Genomic DNA, 23,943 nt, shown 5'->3' on the forward strand with positions numbered 1-23,943 from the left:
AGATGGAGTTATAGGCAGTTGTGAGCTGCCTGATGTGGGTGTTGGGAATTGTATGGGTTCTGGAAGAAGAGTATGTGCTCATAATAGTGAAGCTATTTCTTCAACCCCACTTTAAATTTTAATTCTAATTTTTTGAGACAGTGTCTTACATAGTTGAGTCTTGAATTCAGTATGTAGTTGAACATGACTTTGAACTTCTGATCTTCCTGACTCTGCCTCCTGAGTACTGAGATGACAGGCATGTACTCCTGACTTATGTGGTGCTGAGGATTGAATTTAGGGCTTCATGCCTGTTAGGAAAAAATTCTACCGACTTACAGTTTAGCCCTGTTTTTCAAGGGAGGGTCTTGCAATGCTCAGACTGTCCTTGGGCTCAAGTAATTGATCCTCCTGATTCAGTTTCTTAAGAAATTGAGACCTTAGGCTAGGGACCTCTTTGGCTAGCTAAACAGCAGTTCTTTTTTTTTCGAGACAGGGTTTCTCTGTGTAGCCTTGACTGTCCTAGACTCACTTTGTAGAGCCGGCTGGCCTTAAACTCACATCTATCTGCCTGCCTTTGCCTCCCTGAGTGCTGGGATTACAGGCTTGGGCCACCACACCTGGCTCAGCAGCAGTTCTTAAAAGGATGGTCCACAGAATGTGAATGGTGTTATTTTTGAGACCCTTTATGATTTGCAGGGCTAGAACACTTTAAAAAATTAAATAACTACACTGTTACATTATTTGCTTTAGTTATTGTGATGACACAGTGATGGTAAAGAGCAATAAAATTGCTGGCCTCGTAGCATAAGATGGTGGCTTCATGCCTTACTACTGAGATTTATCTCTTACCTAGCCTAAATCATTGTATCCTTACTGCCACTTTGTTAAAGTAGTTCTGAGCTAACTTTTTTTTATTAATGGAAAATAATATGTTAATTAAAAGTGACTGACAGATGATGTTTTCAGGCATGGGTGTTTGGCAGCCATATCTCAAGAATGAATGAATTGAGCCTGTCACTTCTATGAAAACAAATTGCAGTTGTTTGCCAAGGATAAAAATTGAGCTTCTAGATGAAAAATGGAATTTTCTGGCTGTCCTGGAACTCTCTTTGTAGACCTGGCTGGCATCAAACTCACAGAGATCCACCTGCCTCTGCCTCCCGAGTGCTGGGATTAAAGGCGTGCGCCACGCCCGGCTGCTACTTGAGAACTTGATAGAAGAGGATTGCCTGAGTCTACAAGTTCAGGGCCAGCCTGGTTTCAAACCAGTGGAAACTTGACTAGACAACTTAGGTTAAATGCAGGTTAGTGTCTACTAAAGCAGACATCAAAGAGATTGAAAGTTATGTAGCAAATGCCACTCTTAACTATGGATCTGTCTGTCTGTCTGTCTGTCTGTCTATCTATCTATCTATCTATCTGGTACATATTGGATCCATGTCTGGAACATTCCATGCACATGCTTTACCACTGAGTTATATATATATATATCTATAGCTTACACACACACACACACACACACACACATTCTTTTGGAAAATTATTTCTGGTAGTTTTTTTTATGTCTGTGGTTTGTGTATTTGTATGTATGGGTACATGTATGTGCAAATATATGTTCATATGTGTGTGCTTGCCTTTGGAAGCCTGAAGTTTATGTTGGGTGTCTTCCTTGAATACTCCACACTACAGAGTCAGGGTTTCTTGCTGAACTTGGAGATTGCCACTTCCAGCTAGTCTGGTTTCCCCTCTGACACTCAAGTGCTGAGATTACTGCCAGCAGTAGGCATTCCCTCTTCTCTCTCTCTCTGTCTCTCTCTCTCTCTTAAAAATGAGATGATGTCTCACTGGCTGGCCTGGATCTTTATATGTAGACTAGGCTGCCTTGAACTCAGTGATCTGCTTGTCTGCCTGTGTGCTTCTGCTCTCTGCCTCTGCCTCCCAAGTGCTTGGGTTAAAGGTATTTGCTGCCATGCTTGGCACTGCAGTGTCCTGGCTTTTAAAAATGTCGGTTCTGGGGATCTGAACTCTAGTCCTCATGCTGTACAGCAAGCAGTTTATCCATTGAGCCATCACCCCATTCCCCTAAAATATTAAAATATGAAGATTAAAAAAAGAATTGATACATTAAAAAAATTAATATTGTATGTATGTATGAATAGCTATATCTGAATAGCTATTCAGAAATGCTTTGAGTTCCTTAAGAACTAGAATGTAAGGATTCTGAAACCAAAATAAGATCTGGTTCCTTCCTTAGGACAATGCAAAAATGATAATTTGCAGTCATTGGGACAGTGAGGATAGGAGGCAGCAGAATAATTCATTTAAAGTCTTTAGATTAGATGTATCCATAGTGGGCCCCTAACAGAATGTAAAAATGAAGTGTTTCTTATCTGAAGTTGGCTGTTTCATAAACAGTTCACCATATACCTACTGATTTTGGTTTCTTTATGGTTATGATTTTTCCATCACTGTATTTTTCTAGTGCCAAGTTTAGAGATCAGGCTCAGGATGATGGATAAATAAACCTTTATCTCCTCTGTGAGTCACAAACTGCTCCTCTGTCCCTAGTCATTAGTCGCAAGGGACAGTGGGAAAGAACTGCAATAGTGAATGAACACAGATGCATCCTTTGTAGAGAAATACTTAAAGTTTGTGACTTAGTAATGAAAAACCGTGCACAACATGGGACTAACGAACACGCTCTACACATGCATTTGTCATATGTTGGGTATCAAAGCTAGGACCTTTACATGTTATGTTAGACAAGTGTTCTACCTCTGAGTACAGCTCCTGCAATACTTTGTGAGTTTGTTAATATGATTTATGTTCTTTCTAGGAATTGTCTGTATGTTTTCTTTTTTCAGGTTGCTTTTCTTTGTTTTTTACAAGAATTTTCAGTGGATTCTATATATTACTTTTTGTTGAATATGCAAATTGAAGTTTTCTTTTTTTGTTTTTTTGAGACAGGGTTTCTCTGTAACAGAGTGCTGGGATTAAAGGTGTGTACCACCATTCCCAGCCAAATTGAAAGTTATTTTGAGCCTCTCTATTTTGGTATGGTAGCCAGCCTCTAAAGTAGTGTCTTGTTCTTGTCTTTTTGTGTTTGTGACCACTGTTTTCTCAAGGCTGATCTCTTTGACCAAGAGAACACAGCAGTTAACAATGGTTTCCTAAACAGCACCCCCAGCTGGCAACCAGGTGTTTAATATTAGAACCTAAGGGGACATTTCTCATTTATCCACCACACCAAACAAATGGGCAACAAGGCACTGACTTAAAGCAGAGTGGACATTTAGTGAAGAAGGAAAATGAGGCTGATGTAGAGTGCTCAGGATGTAGAGTGCTCAGGATGTAGAGTGCTCAGGATGCATGTTGGAGTTTGCAGGGAGGGGAGCGTGAAGAGGAAGCAGGAGGAGGACAGAGCTGTGATCACTAGGTTCTAGGGCCTGAAAAGGAAATGAAAGGAAGGAGAAGAAAGAAAGAAAAAACAGAAGCAGAAGAGGAGCCAGCTGTGCTGTGGTGGTGTGTACGCCTGTAACCTTAGCACTTGGTTGTTTAGTGGCAACATTCAAGGACAGTGTGAGCTATATGAGACCTTGTCTCAGAAATCAACCTTTAAAATACCCCCAAGAAATAGGGAGTTTTGGCTCAGTGCCTCTAATGAAGTCATAGTCAGAATCACTAGGCTACAATTATTTGAAATGGATTAGGCTAGAAGATGCACTACTTCTAAAGTTGTTCATTCATATGGAAGAAAATGTCTTTGCTTTATGGGCCCCTTTCAAAGGACTCCAAGAGAGTGTTCTCACAGCACAACTTTACCCTCCAGAATCAAAAATCCAAGTGTATGTAAGTAATTGTGTGCCTTTATTGACCTGGCCTGAATCACAGAAGAATTTTTTACAAATAAAAAATGAAATGACTTTATGAACAAGATAAATTTCTGAGTCTTATTTCTAACAAGCAAGGAAAGTCCTATAGATGTGGGCTTTATTTTAAATCTTCAGTTAATCAAAATGTTCCAAAAATTTTCTAAAAACACTTCGATTCTTATTACAGTTTTACTAGATTATTTCATTTTTGTTTTTTTGTCAATAAAAATTATAGAAATTTGTTTTCTTTGTTTTGTAAGTTCCTCTCATATTTTTGATGTTGTCTCAAGGCCTAAAACACTGACTGTGCCTTCTGATACCATATCCCCATATTTGGATATGGTGAGACCTATTAGGTAACAGTTATGAGTCAGGTTTTAAGAAGTGTGTATGCAGTCTGGTACGATATGTAGGATTTGAAAGATCACCCAGATTTTTACTTGAAACAATAAAAGTGACTGCTAGAATACAGTTTTTGGAGCATTATAGTCAATTAATATAATGTTAATATCCTAACTATACAATATATCTTTTTTTAGAAACAAACTAGTGTGGCTGGGTAGTGGTGGTGCACACCTGTAATCTCAGCACTTCGGAGGCAGAGGCAGGCTGATCACTGGTGAGTTTGAGGCCAGCCTGGTCTATAAAATAAGTCCAGGATAGCCGAAGCTACACAGAGAAACCCTGTCTTGAAAAAACCCAAAAACAAAAACACTATTTTATTGGGGTTTCTTGTATCTCTTCCTCCCTTCTCTGCCCCAATCCCTCAAAGGAGAGAAAGGTTACTGGGGAGAGGGGTGTGGTTCTCTTTAACTGCTTCCTGCTGGTTAGGGTCTCCAACTTGTCAACCTGTGTCAACAGCAACCAGGAGCAGCGGGGGGGGGGGGGGGGGGGGGGGGGGGGGGGGGGGGGCACAGCCTTATTCCTCAGAGCCCCCTGTCTCTGGGCTCTGCATTTATTCCCTCTCCAGATTCCTCAGAATTAAACTATTTGCAGTCGGCAAAAGGACCCCCTCAGAGCCAACACAAGGCTAATAGTCTGCTGTTGTGGACAATCTGAATCAGCCCCATTTTTCACACCTGGGGTGAAAACAAAAACATGTTTACAAAGCATAACATAACTGAGCTTTTAAAGGCACCAGAACTTATACTACAGATAAGAGGGTAGGGTGCTTAAATCATTTCACTGTGTTTGTAAGTCTAAAGGAACAAAAGTAACAAAAGCACTGCATTTCAGTGTTGTCTACATATATTAAATTTTCTGTTTTCTACTCAGCATTACCTCCATGTATTGTGAAGCCTTTTTTTTGGGGGGGGGTGATATATGTAATAAACCTTGAGCCTGCTGAACCTTGCTGAGGTGATTAACACTTATTATTTTTTAAAAATGGTGTAAGGTATTTGTAACAATAAATCAAATACTCACCGAAATGTTTAGAAGTAGCAATTAATTATAGCTGAAATTTACTGCTTTTGCCCATCATGTGGGCTTGGAGGTGATCTCTTTTCCTCATATACATATTATATATGATTTATTTTGGTCCTTATCCTTCATTTGAAACTCAGGCTGTTCTTCGCATCTATCCAATTTTTTTTCTCATTTTCCCCTCACTTAATATTGTATGCTTTCAGGATAGATTGTTTAATTAATAATGGCAGGAAAAATGAGCTCTAGACAGACAGTGAATTATTTGAATGCTCCTTGAATTAGTTTAGACCACTTCATTATAAAATAACCCGAAGTTCAAGCTGGATATGGCATGGCTTCATCTATAATCCTAGCACTTGGGATTTGGGATTTAAAGATAGCTTGGGTTACCTCTAGCAAGATCCTTTGTCAAAAGCGAAACAAAGAAAACAATCCCAATGTAAAACATTTTTATGCTATCTTATTTGCTTATAAAGATCTGCTCAAAGGGGTGATGTTATTTTTCTGATGCTAAGAATCAAACCTAGGGCTGTGATCATGTCAGTGAGCCATCCTCCCGTTCATCGATTCCTTCCCCCTTGAAAAGAGCCCCTCACCTTTTATAATTTTATTTTTTTATAAACAAACAAGGCCACGGAGTATTGATACAATCATATTTAAATATGGCTCTTCTGTGTTGGAGATATTAACATATAAGATATGAATATAAGTAATGAAGAAATCCAGCCTGAAGTTGAGAAAGAGGGTGTTGGATCCCATAGACTGAAGTTGCCGACAGTTGTGAGCTGCCATGTGGGTTTTTGGGGATTGACTCCAGGTCCTCTGGAATAACAGCCAGGTATCACCTCACATTGGGCTGCAATTACTCTGGACTATCAAGCCGCCAGCCACCCAAGTAATGACAAGGAGACCTTTTATTTATTATGAAAGCTGGGCCTAAGTTTAGTTATTCCCAACTAGCTGTATAACTTAAATTAACTCCTTTATACAAATCTGTGTTCTGTCACACGGCTCATTTCCTCAGTGCTGGCATCTGCATCTGGCTGGTGAAACCCCCATGCCTGATTCTTTGCCAGTATTCTTGTCTGTGCCTGGAAGTCCTGCCTGTCCTCCCTGCCCTGCTATAGGCCATCGGCTCTTTACTAAGCCAGTCAGAAGGTGATGGAGAAACGTGTTCACAGAACACTGAGCCTTGGAACTCATATCAAAGTCTGGCCTGTTCTCAGCTCCCTGCCAGTACAGAAATCAGCATTTGAATAATACAGAGACAACCTTTACACAGCGCACAAGAGATTATCCCAACAGCCAGGACTCTTAACCACTTAGCCATCTTGAGTTCCTCAGCTTGACTTTCCAACTTTGACGTTTAAGTTCTTTAAGTACTTAATAACTACTTAAGTAAACTTTTCCATTTAGAGTTTTCAGTAACTGTATTGTAATATATTGATGTTATTTGTATGTGTATGTGTTTATTCATGTGTGCCTGCAATGTGCCTAAACCAGAGGTTGATGTCACATCTTCCTAAATTGATTCCTAGACTTTATTTATTTATTATGATGATTATTATTACTTTGGTTTTTCAAGACAGGGTTTCTCTGTAGCCCTGGCTGCCCTGGACTCACTTTGTACACCAGGCTGGCCTCAAACATCTGCTTCTGCCTCCCTGTGTGCTGTGATTACAGGCATGTGCCACTGTGCCTGGCTTGTGTTTTATAATTAAAATTATCTTTTGCTCTTTGTGTGTATATGATGAGGGAGATGATTTTTTTAATATTTACTTATTTTTATGTATTTGAGTAGTCTATGTGCATGTACACCTGCATGTCAAAAGAGCGTATCACATCCCATAATAGATGGTTGTGAGCCACCATGTGGGTGCTAGGAATTGAACTCAGGTCCTCTGGAAGAGCAGACAGTGTTCTTAACCTTTGAGCCATCTGTCCAGCCCCAAGATGATACTGTTTCAACAAAACTCTGACACTCAGTTTCATCAATAAAGACTCTGGATCTAGATGGGGGGTGGGGGGAGAAAGCCTACTAGATCAGAGAGAACAGAGAAAGCACCCAGCTGACCTTTCCTGCTCAGCCGACCTCCCCAAAAGAAATGTCCCTTCTACTTCCCTTCTTACTCTCTGTTTTCCTATATTCATTCCCTGTCAACTGGTTGCTTGCTCCATCTCTTAACCTATGGTTGACTCTATTTATCCTGTTTATAAGCAGAAAGCTCTTGGATAACAGGTGTATACTAAGGTATGGACACAACAATTAGAAACAGTTTTTTTTCTAGTAAATAACATAATCTTGGGGTTCACAGTGTGATTACATACCCTGCAACATTCCCTGCTTTTTGTCTAAATAAAATGGAAAGATTTTAAACTTTTTTTTTTTTTTTTTAAAGATTTACTTATTTTACAGTATTCTGCCTGCATATGAGCCAGTAGGCCAGAAGAGGGCACCAGATCTCATTATAGATGAGCCACCATGTGGGTGCTGGGAATTGAACTCAGGACCTCTGGAAGAAGAGCTGATACTATTAACCTCTGAGCCATCTCTTCAACCCAAGATTTTTAACTCTTAAACTAGTGAAATGATTTACAATAACGAAGCTATTTCTGCCAAAATTTCCACAATGGCCAGCTTAGTTGTATATTAGTCTCATGAATTGAACAATTTGAATGTTCTCAGCACTTTGTAGTCTAAAGCTGATCTTTGGGTAGTGTCTGTCAGCTTAGTGGCAATGCTGACTAGGTAGAACATAGTAGTCAACCCAGTCGGCGTCCACTGTTTGAGCAGGACCTGGCGACAGAAGGGGCGCAGGCAGTTTGGACCAGTGGTTAGCGTTACCACAGTGCAGGTGGGTTTGTTGTTGCAAAGCCCCATGATCTTCTTGGAGACCTCAATTGTTAGTGTTAGGAATGGTCATGGTTGATTGTAGAAACCTTAAAACATTTTAAATGCCATATTCAGGAGATTTCTAAAAGGTTTGAGGACCACAGTCTATTAAGAACATCCGAGGTACACAAACTTTGTTCCTAGTTACCTGCTTTAGACTCAAATCTGAAAATCCATACAGGAAGGTAGATGAAGCTTATTTCCAGGGTTAGTTAGTGCTCTATGGCTAATAGTATCGTGACAAGAAGTTTATACATACATAGCACTGTTGGAGATTTTGCGATGGTCATACCTTAAGAACAGTTTTAAAGAATCAAATGAAAACCCCAAAGACTATGAGATTAGTGGCAATAAAATAGTCTCTTATTTTTTGTTTTCCTCTGTCCCACGTCAGCTGGCTTTTTTTGATAGAGACAGACATTTTGGTTTTTCTTTAACAAGTGTCCATGGGCTAGAGAAGAAGAGAGCTGCATTCCAACCCCAAAGCCAAAGCCAGGGTTTTGTTTTTGTTTGTTTGTCTGTTTGTTTTGGTTTTTCAAGACAGGGTTTCTCTGTGTAGTCTTGACTGTCCTGGACTCACTTTGTAGACCAGGCTGGTCTTGAACTCACAGAGATCCATCTGCCTCTGCCTCCAAGTGCTGGGATTACAGTCATGTGCTATCATGCCTGGCTGCCAGCTTCCATTTTAATTGAATGGGGACCACATAAGAAGCACTCACCACCTGTACCTGTAGGAGGTAGTGATACCACTTGGCCAGTTTACTCTTTTTTTGTGGGACATTTTCTCTTGATGATCCATCCTTTTTCTTCAGATGTTTCACTTGTCCAGGGGTCTCCAGATTCCTTAGATGCTTTCATTCTCCTGGAAAGATAAAAGCAAAACTCTACCCCAACTCTCTTTGGGGTGGGGGAAGTTCTTTTTTGGAGTGGGTTATTTGTTTTCTAGGGCAAAATGTTTTTATCTTTCAATTGAAATAAAAAATTTCTTTTGAAAAACTGAAACTAAATATACTTAGTATGTGTAGACAAATACAACTATATTCCCCTTTCAGGAATACACAAACCCTGTCAGTTCAGGGTTTATGTATTTATTTTTAGATCACAAAGGCCATTCACTTTAAATTTCAGCCTCCTTTTTGAAAGTGGCTTTTTAATTTAAAGCACTTGTAATTCTTATATGTCTGCCTCTGTTTCTCATGTGCTGGGATTAAAGGTATGAACCACTGTCTGGCTATGGTTTCTTTATAATAGTTAGTTTCATAGGGTTTTCCTGGTTTAATTTGGTTCTCCATTATATTTTAGTGTTAGGGGTAAACTTCCAACTTTTTTGAATGCGTATATAGTCTATCGTTCTTGCTGATTTATTCTGAGTTTGTTCCCTGACAAATTTTAGCATTCTAGTCTTAATTAAACATTTAAACATGATACCAATTTGTCCTCTATTTCGTTATTTTCAGATGTCTTACCTGCCTTGCCTGTATGAGCTATATAAAATTTGATGTCTTTGCTAGGTTTTGCCATTTTATTCATTCCTCCAATGACCTAATGCCTTTGCTGTTGATCTGCCAGTTAGTGGTTTCTCATTTTGGTGACCGTACAGCTATACCATTGTACATGTGCCATGAATCGGCGAAGTTAGAAGTTTTCCTTCTGCTTCCCTAGTTGTTTTATGGCCAATAGTGCTGTGCTGATTTTGTGGTTCTTTCTTCAGTATTTTCCATCCCACCACCCATGTCTATAGGCTGCAGTTTCCCATTAGTTCCATCAGTGGCTGAATCATAATTAACCATGCCTTAGTTAGCCAAATGTTGTGACCATTTCCTTTAGTCCCCACAGTTCAGTAGGTGCCTCTTTTGGGGAGGAGTAAGCAGTTTAGGGATGGGGATTATAGGCAGCTGAGCTGTTTCCTTCGTGGGGGAAGGCACAGACCCCTTTGCTACCACATCCTGGTCAAGAAGGGATTCAAATAGGTACCAGTTCAACTGTAATATCTTTCCATTCCATGGCTAAGTGCTTAGGAGGGACTCTTGCCTTCAAATGGATCCAGTCCAACATTGGAAGAGGTGCACTTTGACTATAGAGTGGTTGGGAATGACTAAGTATAAGGTTCTTGTAAAATGTCCAAATTTGGGCCGGAGAGATGGCTTAGCCGTTAAAGGCTAGGCTCACAACCAAAAATGTCCAGATTTGTTTCTCAAAGAGAGAATATTTATTTTCCATATATTAAAAGTATTTGCAATAGAAGCCTACAGGGAATACCCCGTATAGTGCTACTTTGGATGGCTTGAAAATAGAAGCAGAAAACGAAAAGCTAGATGGCTTAACTGAAATTCGCTCAATATAGATTATGATTATTATTATTTTGGTATTTCATATTTTAGCCTTACTAGAAATAGTGACTATATCTGTATAGTCTCAAAGAAAAAAGCTTTAGAGATACAGGCAAAGAAAAATAGGAAATGTGGATTGATAAGATACAAGCCTTAGAAGAAAAATTAGACTTATAAATGAGAAAAATACTCAGACACAGACAGGACTTTAGACAAGAACCTACTGTTCTTGTTATCACTGTGTGATGAAACTGAAGAGGGGTGGCTCAGGGTTGTTAGGAAGTCAACCTTAGCATACCCAGTTAGTGTATAAGGCCCACCAGGAGAGACTGTGCTTATGAAGAGATTAAATGCAATCCTATAGACATAATAGATCTGCGGAGATTTTAGGAAGCTGTTGTTTCAATGGAATGCATTTACCCTGTGTGAAACATACTAAATTCATGGGCAACTCAGAATAGAATTATCCCCCAAGACTGGAAAGATTTGGTAACAACAATATTGGAAGCTGGCCCTCAGTTACAGTGGTGAACATGGTAGGAAGAGGAAGCAAGGGCCACAGAACAGTGACCCAGGTTAGGGGAATTGCTGTTTCCCAGGATTAATTGCTAGGTGAAACTCAGTGTGCTGAATTACAAAGACAGCTGGAATTTGAGGATCATACCTTGGCCGTGTGCTGTTAGCAGCTTTAAATGCTTGCGACAAGATTAAATAGTCAGGAAAGAGGTGTGACTTATTTACTAAAAGTACACAAGACCCGAAAGAAGCCTTCACTCATTTTCCCCCAGAACTTGACTTCAGATGTCAATAGAATAGTATCAGATTCAGAAGCCAGACAAATATCTTTGGCTTTTGAAAATGTTAGTTCAGGGTGCAAAAGGGTGATCAGGCCTTTAAAGGCAAGATCAGCAAAAAAAAAAAAAAAAAAAAAAAAAAAAAAAAAAAAAAAAAAAAAGATTGGATTAGAAATATTGCTGATACTGGATCTCACATTTATGATGCTACTCTGATAGGAAAAGTAATTTTTAAAAGTTTTAAGAAAAACAAAAATGTTAGATGTTTTAACTGTGGTAAGCAACGCCATTTGAAAAGGGATTTCAGTCAAAACATTCCTAGAAATATTTTTTTCTAGAGATAATGCCAAAAGAAGGCCCCAGACTTTTGGGGTATGCAGAAGGTATGGCTAAGGCTTGCATTGCATTAATGAGTGCAGATCAACAAGAGACAGGGGGATCTCTGTAAGTTAGTTGTTCATGCCTTGCTGGCCACAGGCTCTGGGTGTTCAATCCCCAGCACTTCAAGAACAAACAAACCTTAAATTGCTGGCTGGGAATAAGGCTTGGAGGTTGTGAGCCACTGTGTGTGGACCAGGAACTGACCCCAGGTCCTCTGTAAGAGCTTCACTGCTGAGCTATTTTCCCCATACTACCTTGTATTTAAAGAATTTTCTGGGTTCCTTGACTTTTTCACTGCATATAGTACATGTTGGTATCTGTGTGTCAGTATTCATTTGGTCCACAATCTTGTTTGTCCAGCCATGCAGGGGACTGAACCTTTAGGTTCTTGTATGCTAGTTATGTGCTCAGCCCATGAGCTGCACTCCCAGCTTACAGAATCAAACAATTAAAATTAGTGTGTTGCTTTTTACTTTGTAACAGATTCTGTAGACATCTTTAGAGGGTCATTATTATTTCTATCTTAATTTAGCTACTCCAATTCTTTTCTTTTCCTTTTAAAATGGTATGAGTGTTTTGTCTCTATGTCTGTGCAGTAGTTGTATACCTGGTGCCCACAGAGTACAGAAGAGTGTCAGATCTTCTGGAATTTGGAGTTACAGAGAGTTGTGAGCTACCGTGCAGCTGCTGAGAATCAAACCTAGGTCTTCTGAAAGAGCAGCCTGCTCTTAACTACTGAGCTATTTCTCTAGGCATGTGTTACCCACTACTCTGGTGGTTTGCATGATAACATCTTTTCTAACCCTTTACTTTGAATGTATTTGTATATTGTGAGACTAAACTGTCTTTCATTTACAACATATAGTTGGATCTTATTCTTGGTTTTAATCTAATCTAATTTGTTTCTGGGACTTGAATTAAAGGCTGTGTTATTTTAAATTGTCACTGTGTTATGACCCAGTACCACTGTCTGCCTTTTGGTTGTTTTATTTTTATTTTTTTATGATTTTTTGAGACAGAGTCTCTCTGTGTTAGCCTTGGCTGCCTGGACTCCCTTTGTAGACCAGGCTGTCCTGGAATCCACCTGCCTCTGCCTCCCCAGTACTGGGATTAAAGGCGTGTGCCATTACACCCGGCTTGGTTGGATTGTTTAATTCATTCATACTTAATGCTTTTATTGGTAGAGTTGGATTTACACCTACCATTTTGGTATGTCTTATTTCTCATATATCATATGTTCCTTTTCTAACATTGCTACCTGCATTTATTTAATTTAGTGTTTTTGCTTTTGGCTTTTTTGTGGTGGTTATTTTGAGATAGTCCCATGTCCCAGCAGGTCTTGAACTTGTTATGTAGCCAAGGATGACCTTGAACTTTTGATCATCATGCTTCTTCCTCCCAAGTACTGGGGGTTACAAGTATGTGTCCGTAGTTCACTTCATTGACGTGCTGGGGATCAGGCGTGGGGTCCAGGTCATACCTCCTGCATGGTAGGCAAGCACTCTTTTAACAACTGAGAGCTCCTGTCCCTAGTATGGATGTGGATTGTCCTCGCTTCTGTTATTTACTGGTTTTTGCTTAGTGTATATTCTACATTGTGAAACATCTGTGTCTACTTTTAGAGGGCATTAGCCTTTGTGAGTTTCGTAGAGGCAATGGTTTTAGCAGGTGAAATATGGCTGAGCTCTGCTTAAGTACTTTCCTCTTGATGTCACAGCTAGCCGTGGGGACCTGCTAATTTGTGCGTGTGCTTGCACATGTGCTGGGGGCACTGCTGTCTTAGCTATCCCTGTTCGTCAGTCCTTGTGTCCTGTCCCTTGGTGTACTGCACCCCCCCCCCTCCTCAAACGTGTGAGCCACAGATTTGACGTTAATCTTGAGAGATTTGTTCTGACCCCAGAAGGAGAATGCGCTTTCGTGGTCTGTCTTGTCAGCTCTGTTTTGTGGAGTTGTCATCTATGTCTTAACTGTTTGTCACCACAATTTCCTGTTTTTTAAAGAGTGTTGTTAGGCTTTGAATTTTTTTTTTGTTTGTTTGTTTTTCTGTTCCAAATTAAGTCAGTTTTTTGAGGGGTGGGGGAAGAGCTTGATGGTTCTTTGTTCTCACTGGCTTCATTTTCCCTGAGCAGATTCATATTCATATTCATATTCTCCCTGTCTCTCTCTCTCTCTCTCTCTCTCTCTCTCTCTCTCTCTCTCTCTCTCTCTCTCTCTCTCTCTCTCTCTGTGTGTGTGTGTGTGTGTGTCACACACACATTCAACACGTGCTCTTTCTCTCACAAGCCACACTGTATGAATGTTCGAGGACAAGGACAGGACAACCTTGGTTATCTGTCCTTGCCTTCCACCTTTCTGTGACCGCTCCTTTGCTTTGCCACTGAGTATGCCAACTTAGTTGGACTACAAGTTTGCAGAGATTCTTCTCTCTGCCTCCCGTCTTGATGTACAGCGTTGGGATTATATTACACACCTGGTTTAACATGTGCCTGGGGATTCCAAAACAGGTTCTCACATTGGTCAGCAAGTGCTGTACCCACTAAGCCGTCTCAGCTTAGCTCTTCAAATGGCACGAACAAGATGTTGAATAGAGGAGAGCCATAGCATTGGTTTCATTGGTTTGACTTTTCTAGAATGAATTCTTGGCCCTACAAGCCTCTGCATCTTTTGGTCTGTAGTGCTTGGGACAGAATCTTTGCACTGGGAGCAGCGCTGGTTACACTGTTTTGGCTTTGGCTTTGAAATTCAAACACAGGTGGGATGAGAAACGCTGTGGCTGGTCCTTGACCTGACATTGGTGGGCAGTGTTCACTTGGAATGTTGCTTTTATTATACTGAGGAGAGGTTGGGGAGAGGGTCATTGTTCAAGTGTCATAGATTTCTTTTTTTACTTTGGCCACTGGGCTAGTTTTTCTTTTAATTTGTATTTAGAAGTATTTAACTTAGCTCTGTATAAGATGATTATTGATGCCACAGCTTAAATATGTTACATGTTGTATATCTCTTTCCTTGCTGCCTTCATGTGTTACCTAAAAAAATTTAATTTTTATTTATGATTTTATGATTTAATGTGATTTTACATAGTGTTTTGACTAGTTTCTTTTTCTTTTCTTTTCTTTTTTGTTTTTTGAGACAGGGTTTCTCTGTGTAGCCTTGGTTGTCCTGGACTCGCCTTGTAAGCCAGGCTGGCCTTGAACTCACAGAGATCCTCCTGCCTCTGCCTCCTGAGTGCTGGGATTAAAGGCGTGCGCCACCACCGCCCGGCTAAGTTTCTTTTTCTTGAGACAGAGTGTCTCACATTGTAGCCCTGGCTGGACTGGAATTTACAGAGATCAGCTTGCTTCAGCCTCCTGAGTTAAAGATTTTAGTTTTTTTAAATTAGTGTGTGTCTGTGTGTGTGCATGGGTGTGTGCACATGGAGGCCAGTGATTTCAGAGCCCCCTGGAGCTGGAGTTGCAGGTGACTGTGAGCCACCCTATGTGGGTGCTGGTGTGCTCTCCACATGCAGTAGGCACTCTTAACAACTGAGCATTTCTCCAGCTCAACTAGTTTCTTAATGCTTATTCTAGATAAAATATTTGTAACTTTTGTTTTGCTTTGTTTTTCTCAAGACAGAGCTTCTCTGTGTGGCTTGGCTGTCCTGGACTCACTTTGTACACCAGGCTTGCCTCTAACTCACAGAGATCCGCCTACCTCTGCCTCCCCAAGTGCGGGTTACAAGCATGCGCCACTGTGCTTAGCTTTTTGTTTTTGTTTTTGTTGATGCTTTGTCATGTGGAGAAAGTTATAGAAAATTTAGACTGAATGTGATGATATGTCTGTGATTTCACATATAGCACTTGGAAGGCTGAGGCAGGAGATTGACAGTTCTAGGCCAGGCTGGGCTATATAACGAGACCATCTTTAAAAAGTTTTCTTTGAAGACATCACTTGTTAGCTAGTGATTTTAATCTCAGCTGTCCTTCATCACTGAAAGTAGATGTGTTTAAATTCAGTGAGAGACTCTTTCTCATAAAAGTGATTAAAGAACACATCTGTGTTGACCTCGTGTCTCTCCACACCTATGCACAAGTAAGCTCAGCTTTATATGCATGTACACACTTTTGGGCACTTGTTTCCATGCACGTGTACACAGACCTCAGCCTAAGCAAAAATGTAAGGATTTAGTATGTATGTATGTATATATGTATGTATGTATGTATGTGTATATGTATATATGTGCTGGTACCCCCAGAGGCAAGAGGTTAGAAGCAGTTACAAGCTACCGGACCATGGGTGTTGGGAACCAAACTGGTCCTCTGCTAGCGCAGTGCTTACTTTTAATCTCAGATTGATTTCCAGCCCTTAAACAGAAATTTAAGAGAGCTCCAACTTTGTTAAATGCCTAGTGAAATTTTAACAGGAAACAAAACATTTACTCTGTTTTACAAGCTTAGTCTTTTTAAAATTCTACTAAAAATAGAGTATATTTTGACAAAGTCTAATTGCTTTGATACAAAGTCTGAAAACTCAGAATATCTATACTCTGAAGAAATTATGGGTGACATTTACAGATGTAATTATGTGTTATATTTGTCAAATATCTATAGCATATTACAGATAGAACATTTTTGTAAACATAAATACTGAATTTAGTGATTTAATGAACCGATTTTAAATGTAATAGTGCCTTTTTTGTGGACAATACTGGTTTTATCTTAATAACTTTACAGTATATACACTAAATAAGATATTAAAATTTCTAACTACATAAGATTTATATAAAATGTATCATCTATCAGCAGTGAATTAATGTTGAACAAAAGATTTCTTTGTTTTGTTTTTCAAGAAAGGGTTTCTCTGTGTAGCCCTGGCTGTCCTAGTCTTGCTTTATAGACCAGGCATTCTCCGAATGCCACCAGGCCTCCCCACCTAGAGGATGTGGTCAAACATAGGGCACCAGAGTTTGTGTCAGAGTCAGTCCCTGCTCTCCACTCAACTGTGGAGCATGTCCTGTCCACTGGCTAGATCTGAGTATGGGTTTGATGTGTACTGCATGTATTGTCCTTGGTTGGTACAGTAGTTTGAGCAGAACCCCTGGGCCCAGATCTGCCCGTCCTGATGTTGTTCTTGTAGGTTTCTAGGACCCTCTGGATCCTTCTATTTCCCCATTCTCCCATGCTTCTCTTACCTAGAGTCCTAATAGGATATTCTCACATCTATCCCAATCTCCTGGTAAGTGAAGACTTTCATGGAACACGCCTCTTGGGCTAGTGTCCAATTATAAGTGAGTATATACCATGTGAGTCTTTCTGCTTCTGCATGAACTCACTCAGTATGATTGTTTCTAGTTCCATCCATTTGCCAACAAATTTCAGGATTTCGTTGTTTTTAATAGTTGAGTAGTATTCCATAGTGTAAATGTACCACAGTTTCTTTATCCATTCTTCGACTGAGGGACATTTAGGTTGTTTCCAGGTTCTGGTTATTAAGGCCTGAATAAGGCCGCTATGAGCATGGTTGAGCATATGTCCTTGTTGTGTGGTGGAGCATCTTCTGGGTGTATTCCAAGGAGTGGGATACCTGGGTCTTGAGGTAGTCCTATTCCCAGTTTTCTGAGAAAGTGCCAGATAGATTTCCAAAGTGGTTGTACAAGTTTGCAGTCCCACCAGCAATGAAGGAGTGTCCCTCTTTCTCTACATCCTCTCCAGCATGTGCTGCCACTTGAGTTTTTGATCTTAGCCATTCTGATGGGTGTAAGGTGGAATCTCAGAGTTGTTCTGATTTGCATTTCTCTGATGACTTAAAGACATTGAGCATTTCTTTAAGTGCTTCTCAGCCATTCAATGTTCCTCTGTTGAGAATTCTCTGTTTAGTTCTGAGCCCATTTCTTAATTGGGTTATTGGATTTGGTGGTATTTAATTTCTTGAGTTCTTTATATATTTTGAATATTAGACCTTAAAAATATGGAACACTTCATGAATTTGTGTGGCATCCTTGCGCAGGGGCCATGCTAATCTTCTCTGTATCGTTCTAATTTTAGTATATGTGCTGCTGAAGCGAGCACTAATTCTACATTCTTACCAATAGTGTATAAAGAGTTTCTCTCTTGCTTCCCCAACAGCATTTATATTCTATTGTCTTTTTTTAAAATAATAACCATTCCAACTGGAATAAGATCATAACTTATTGAGTTGTCTTTGTTATCAGTGATGTAAACGTTCCATTACTCTGTGTGTGCATGTGTGTGTGTGTGTGTATATATATGTGTGTGTGTATATACACAAATGTGGAAGACAGAGGACTACTAACTCTTGGGGAGTTGGTTTTCTCCTCCTACCCTGTGAATCATGGGAATGTAATTCAGGCCTTTGGGCTTGTTGGCAAGTAGCTTCACATTCTGAGCCATCTTGCTAGTTCTTGAACAGTTTTTATATAGTTGCCGACCATCTGTATGTTTTGAGTATCCAGCTCACTTTTCCATGCCGTTTGTTCTGATTGGGACTGACTACATGCTGGGCTAGAGCTCTTGTTACTGAGCTACGTCCTCATCTTTCTTCCTTTCTTCTTTTCTTTCTTTTTTTAAAGATTTATTTATTATGTTTTTCCTGCACGTACATATGCTCACCAGAAGAGGGCACCAGATCTCATTGTAGATGGTTATGAGCCATCATGTGGTTGCTGGGAATTGAACTCAGGGCCTTTAGAAGAGCAGCCAGTGCTCTACCTGTGAGCCATCTCTCCAGCCCCCCTCTTCACCCTTTATTTGCCCATTTTTAGCACTACTGCTGGTGCTTGCTGTTGATTTACTTGTATATTCTTAGTTTCATTCCTAGTCAGATGATTAATTTGTAGATATTTTTCCCATCCTGAAGATAGTTTGTTTACTTTGTTTTATTAATTACATACATAAAGTTTAATTTTCCTGGTTTTGTTGGCTTTGCTTTTGAGTCTTCTATAGTTACGTTTTGTAATTTGACGTTCCTGGATAAGTTGCTTCTGTTGCTGTTCTGTTTGTTTTAATATCTTTCAGATTTTAAAATGTAGAAATCATTTATTTCATTTTTGCAGAGCTTTTTTTGTTTTTATTGAATTTCTTTAAGAAATTCTTACTGCTGCTGCTGCTGCCACCACTATAATCTCCCTCACCTTTTTTGATTTTAAAACAACTCCCTCCTTGCCTCCTTTTCTCCCATCTCCATTTTTTTAAAGCTAGGTTTTCTTTCGTTTTGTCTGTTAGTTATGCCTCAGTAGGAATGTTCCAGTCTCTTCAGCTTGTTCAGCTTGGTTTCCATCAAGTTACTGCAGCTCTTTAAATGGGATATGTGTGTTCTTTGCTTATTCATGAGTGTGACTCCCTTTACAGGATCAAGTTGATACATGACTTTGTAGTTCTTGGTCAGTGGTAAGCCAGCAGACCATAATAGACATGATACTCTTTTTTTCATTTGCCCTATAGTGACTACATTTTCAAATTAAATGTCCTAGCCCAAGACCAACAGATCCTCACTGTTCCCTGCTCAGCTAGTACAAGTGGGCTTAGAATAGGTCTCTCTTGATCTTTTCATAACTGACTCTTAGTACAGAATTCAGATGACCTTCTAAGGAGTCAGTGAATAAGTGACTACATTGGATCCTGGAAACCATTAGACTCCCCAGTTCTGTACAAGTCAATGCCTCCTTCTTGCATAACGAGGGAAAAATCTAGTTGTATGTAAATTTACATATGCAGGTATATTCCTGTGCATACAGAAAAAAGCCCTGTGCCCTGTGATTGCATTGTTAGGCTCAGGGTTTCCATACTTTGGAATTGAATTTGTTTGATTTGTTTGTTTTGTTGAGACAGTTTATTAGCCCTGGCTGTTTTGGAACTCACTCTGTAGAGCAGACTGGCCTCAAACTCACAAAGATCCACCTGCCCCTGCCTCCCGAGTGCTGGGATGGGATTGAATATTTTAAGAGCTATGTTGAAATTTCTGATTATGAGGTATAATTTCTGTCTGCTTTAGTAAAAACAAGATCATTCACTCAAGTCATTTTAAAAATAAACATTAACATTCTTCTACAATTTCATACATATATAATGTTATTTCTGTAGAATTTCCCTCTTAATCTGTATCCCCAGTTCTGGTAGACACCTCACCAAATCCTCTTCCTACTTAAAAGTAATTCTTAGGTTAGTAGCTGAAATAAACATTTTACTCTTGGTTTGGTTTGGGTTTGCTTTTGCATTGAGATAAGAGGTCCTGAGTTCGATTCCCAGCAACCACATGGTGTCTCATAGCCGTCTATAACATGATATGATGCCCTCTTTTGGTTTGCAGGTGTACATGCAGGGAGAGCACTGTATATAAAATAATAAATAAATCTTAAAAAAAGAAAGAGAATATTCCCTGATAGCCCAGGCTTGCCTTAACTCACAGCAGTCTTCCTGCCTCACTCTCTAATATTTTTTAAAAAAATATGAGTTCTAGGTAGTGAGCCACCATAGGTGTGCTGGGAATTGAGCCTGGGTCCTGTGGAAGAGCAGCCAGTGCTCTTAACAACTGAACCATCTTGGAAGCTATATCATGGCATTCTTGAGGTCAGGACACATTGTAGGAGTCAGTTCTCCCCTGCCCAACATGTGATTCCTAGAGTTCAGAATAATGTTTTGTTGACTGTACTTTAAAAGACATAGCTGACAGGCTATAATTATCTTAATTATTTGTATCACTATTTGAAAAGCATGTTAATTTTTTTACACAGGTTTCTGCCACGTTGAAAAAACTTGTACCTTATTTTAAATGATGTTGGATATTACTACTGATATATTGCTATATTTGATAACAATTTGAAGTCGATTCATTTTATGATTATATAAATTAAAAAAATTTAAAGACGTATAGATTCTTAAGAATATATAAAACTAAGAATATCAGTAATTATTTACTATAATACATCCTTAATAAGTTGCTAAATATGTTTCATTATTTTTGATACCAGAATTGGGTTTAATATGATCATGTGTGCACATATATGACCATAAATTATAATTTTAGTAGATATTTTTAATCATAGTGCTAAAACTGATTTGTGAAAGTTTGGTGGATATTTATGACCATAATCTAAATATATGTTGCTATATGGTATTATTTTAGGGGTTGAGCCAATTTACAAATTATTTTCTGTATTACATCTTCAATTTTTTTCTTTAAATTTATTTTATATGTAGGAGTATTTATCTACATGTATGTCTGTACCATGTGTATACAGTGCATTCAGAAGCCAGAAGATGCCATCAAATCTTCATCATCTCTCCAGCCCCTCTCCCAATCTGATTTCACCTCTATCCAGTAATGTTTATTTTACTTGGATTCTCTTGGCTACTCTGTTCTTTTACTTAATTGCCAATTGTTTTGGCATAATTTTTTTAAACACTTCTCATCTCCAGCTTTCCATATTCTTGTTAAAATTTGTTTGCTATTATCTCTATCTTCTGGTACTTTGCAGGGGGCGGTTGAACACAAGGCTTACAAGTGCACAAGGAATACTTTACCACGGAGCTATAGCCCTAGCCCTTATCTGGATTATTTAATTTAGACTTTCTCCAATTAATTGTACAGGACACTCTCATTGCCTGGACTGGCCTCATTGAGGCAGTTATGGGCCTCTTCTTCATTCAACTGAAAACACTTTTTTTTGTTTGTTTGTTTTTGTTTTTGTTTTTTTAAATCCTTACATATTTTCTAAGGGAGGGGTTTGTTTATTATTGAAAGATGTGAATGTACTTAAAGATACCAGAAGGAAAATTTAGGACTGAATAAAAAAGTTGTTAGGTCATGCAAAGAACTGATTATTTATATATATATATATATATTTATATATATATAAAATTTAAAAGTAAATTGTAGTGATGAGAAGCAATAGAATTTATAATAATAATTCCACTAATTATAAGTGACTGATGGAAAAGTAGTTTGTTTCAGTTATGTGTTTATATACTTCAGTTGGAGAGCAGCTCTCTGCACCTCAACTCCTAGATGTGTAAATACTGACATTCAAGGGTACTGTGTCTGTTTAAGCTGTGACCTAACCTAAGTCCTTATGCACACTAGGTAAGCTTTCTGCCACTGAGCTACATCTTCATTCAGCCTGAGCCTTCCGCCCTTTACTTCTTTTAGGTTTGGCTTGATTACATCCCAGTGGTTCAGTTGAGAATCAAGTTAAACAATATTTATCCAAAACCTTGTTATATTTTGACTAAAAAAACCTTTCCCTTATTTTGAATAGTTGTGTAGTTTTCCATGAAAATTAACCAGCAAACCCTGGTCTTCCTTTCTACTTCCCCACCAAACTACCATCATGCTTGGCTTTTTAAGTATGTGCTGGGGATCAGGTTCTCAAGCACTTTACTGATTGAATACTCTCTCTAGCCCCTATTGCAATCATTTAAGTCCACTTGATTCTTCTGCATTTTTTCCTTTATTTTATTTTTTTTAAGATTATTATTTGAAGTGGATGGGTGTTTTGTCTGTGCCACATATGCATGATGTGCCTGCACAGGCCAGAATTGGGAATTAAATTACCTGGAACTGGAATTGCAGATGGTTGTAAAATGCCATGTGGGTGAGTTGAACATAGGTCTTATTGGAAAGCAGCCAGTGCTTTTAATCTCTAGCCCTAAACACAGTTCTTTTAAATTTAACCAGAAGGCCGGGTGTTGTGGCTCACTCCTTTTTATTTTTTTAATTCTTTAATTTAATTTTATTAATTTATTCTTATTACATCTCAAGTGGTTATCCCATCCCTTCTATCCTCCCATTCCTCTCTCCCTCCCACTTTCCCCTTACTCCCCTCTCCTATGACTGTGACTGAGGGGGACCTCCTCCCCCTTTATATGCTCATCGGGTATCAAGTCTCTTCTTGGTAGCCTGCTATCCTTCCTCTGAGTGCCACCAGGTCTCCCCCTCCAGGGGATGTGGTCAAATATGAGGCAACAGAGTACGTGTGAAAGTCAAACCCCACTCTCCACTCAACTGTGGAGAATGTCCTGTCCATTGGCTAGATCTGGGTAGGGGCGCACTCCTTTTTAATCCCAGCACTTGGGAGGCAGAGGCAGGTGGATTGCTGTAAGTTCGAGGCCAGCCTGGTCTACAAAGTGAGCCTAAGACAGCCAAGGCTACACAGAGAAACCCTGTCTCGAAAAACCAAAAACAAGCAAGCAAACAAACAAAAAAACCCCAAAAAACTAAATTTAACTAGATATTAGATTCTTAAATATTTATTTTACTTTTAAAATTATAAGCATGTATCTGTGGATATGTGCATGTGTATGCAGATGTCTGAGGAGGCCAAAGGCATTGGATTCCCCAGAACTAGTTACAGAGGTTTTGAGCCACCTGATATAGGTGCTGGCAACCAAATTTGGGTCCTTTGCAAGAGCAGCAAGTGTCTTAACCACTGATCCATCTCTTCAGCCCCTTAATTTAATTTTCAAAAACACTTATTTAGGTGTATGTGTTAGAGTGTGTTTGTACATGTACATAGATAGATAGGTGCCTGCCCTACAGAAACCACAGTAGGGCACTGGGTCTCTGGAGCTGGAGTTACAGGCAGTTAGTTGTGAGCACCTTGGGAACCAGACTCTGGTTCTTTGCAGAGTTCTGTCCTTTGCAAAAGCAGCAAGTGCTTTTAACCTTTAATTAGGTTAAATACTTTTTATTATGTCCGTCTGTCCGACCGTCCATCCATCCACTCTGTTTTGAGGCAGTCTCTCTCTATGTAGTTCTGTCAGTTCTGGTGCTTACTATGCAGACCAGGCTGACCTTGAACTCAGAGACGGTCTTTGCCTGCCAGCTGCAGGGATTAAAGGAGCGTGTCACCGTTCCCACCACTTTACTTTTCACATTTAATTTTTAGTTTGTGTGTATGAGCATTTGCCTGCATATGTATATGTAAGTGCATGTTCCCTATGCCTCTTTTCATACATCAGTAGTTTTGGTTAACCCTTTCCCACCTCTTCTGTCCCATGTCTCTTCCTCCTATCCCTGTTTAAATCTTTCCATTCCTAGTAGTCTCGCTTCACTTCTGTTCTCGCTGCATATGTGTTTTACAATTATTGCCCAGCCCACCTTATCCCCCTATTCTCCCGTGGCCTTATTTTTAGTTACTGGTATTTATATACACTTCTGTATAAACATACATGCACACACGTTACTTAAATTACTTTTCATAATTTATAATTAACTTCATCATTTCATCAATTTAATTTAAAACTTAATGTGTTATGTTTAAATATGCTTTA

The 23,943-nt window shown here is 39.3% G+C and overlaps 1 protein-coding gene and 1 non-coding gene across 3 annotated transcripts in view; one reads left to right on the forward strand and one right to left on the reverse strand.

Annotated features, from left to right (window-relative positions):
* Positions 1-23,943, forward strand: part of Trim33 (tripartite motif containing 33) — a 90,416-nt gene that overhangs the window by 6,153 nt on the left and 60,320 nt on the right. The window lies entirely within an intron of this gene.
* Positions 17,618-17,724, reverse strand: LOC127206758 (U6 spliceosomal RNA). Its single transcript, XR_007832854.1, has one exon. It is a non-coding gene; the product is annotated as a U6 spliceosomal RNA (small nuclear RNA).

This window comes from Acomys russatus, chromosome 23, assembly GCF_903995435.1.
Source record: "Acomys russatus chromosome 23, mAcoRus1.1, whole genome shotgun sequence".
Taxonomy (NCBI): Eukaryota; Metazoa; Chordata; class Mammalia; order Rodentia; family Muridae; genus Acomys; species Acomys russatus.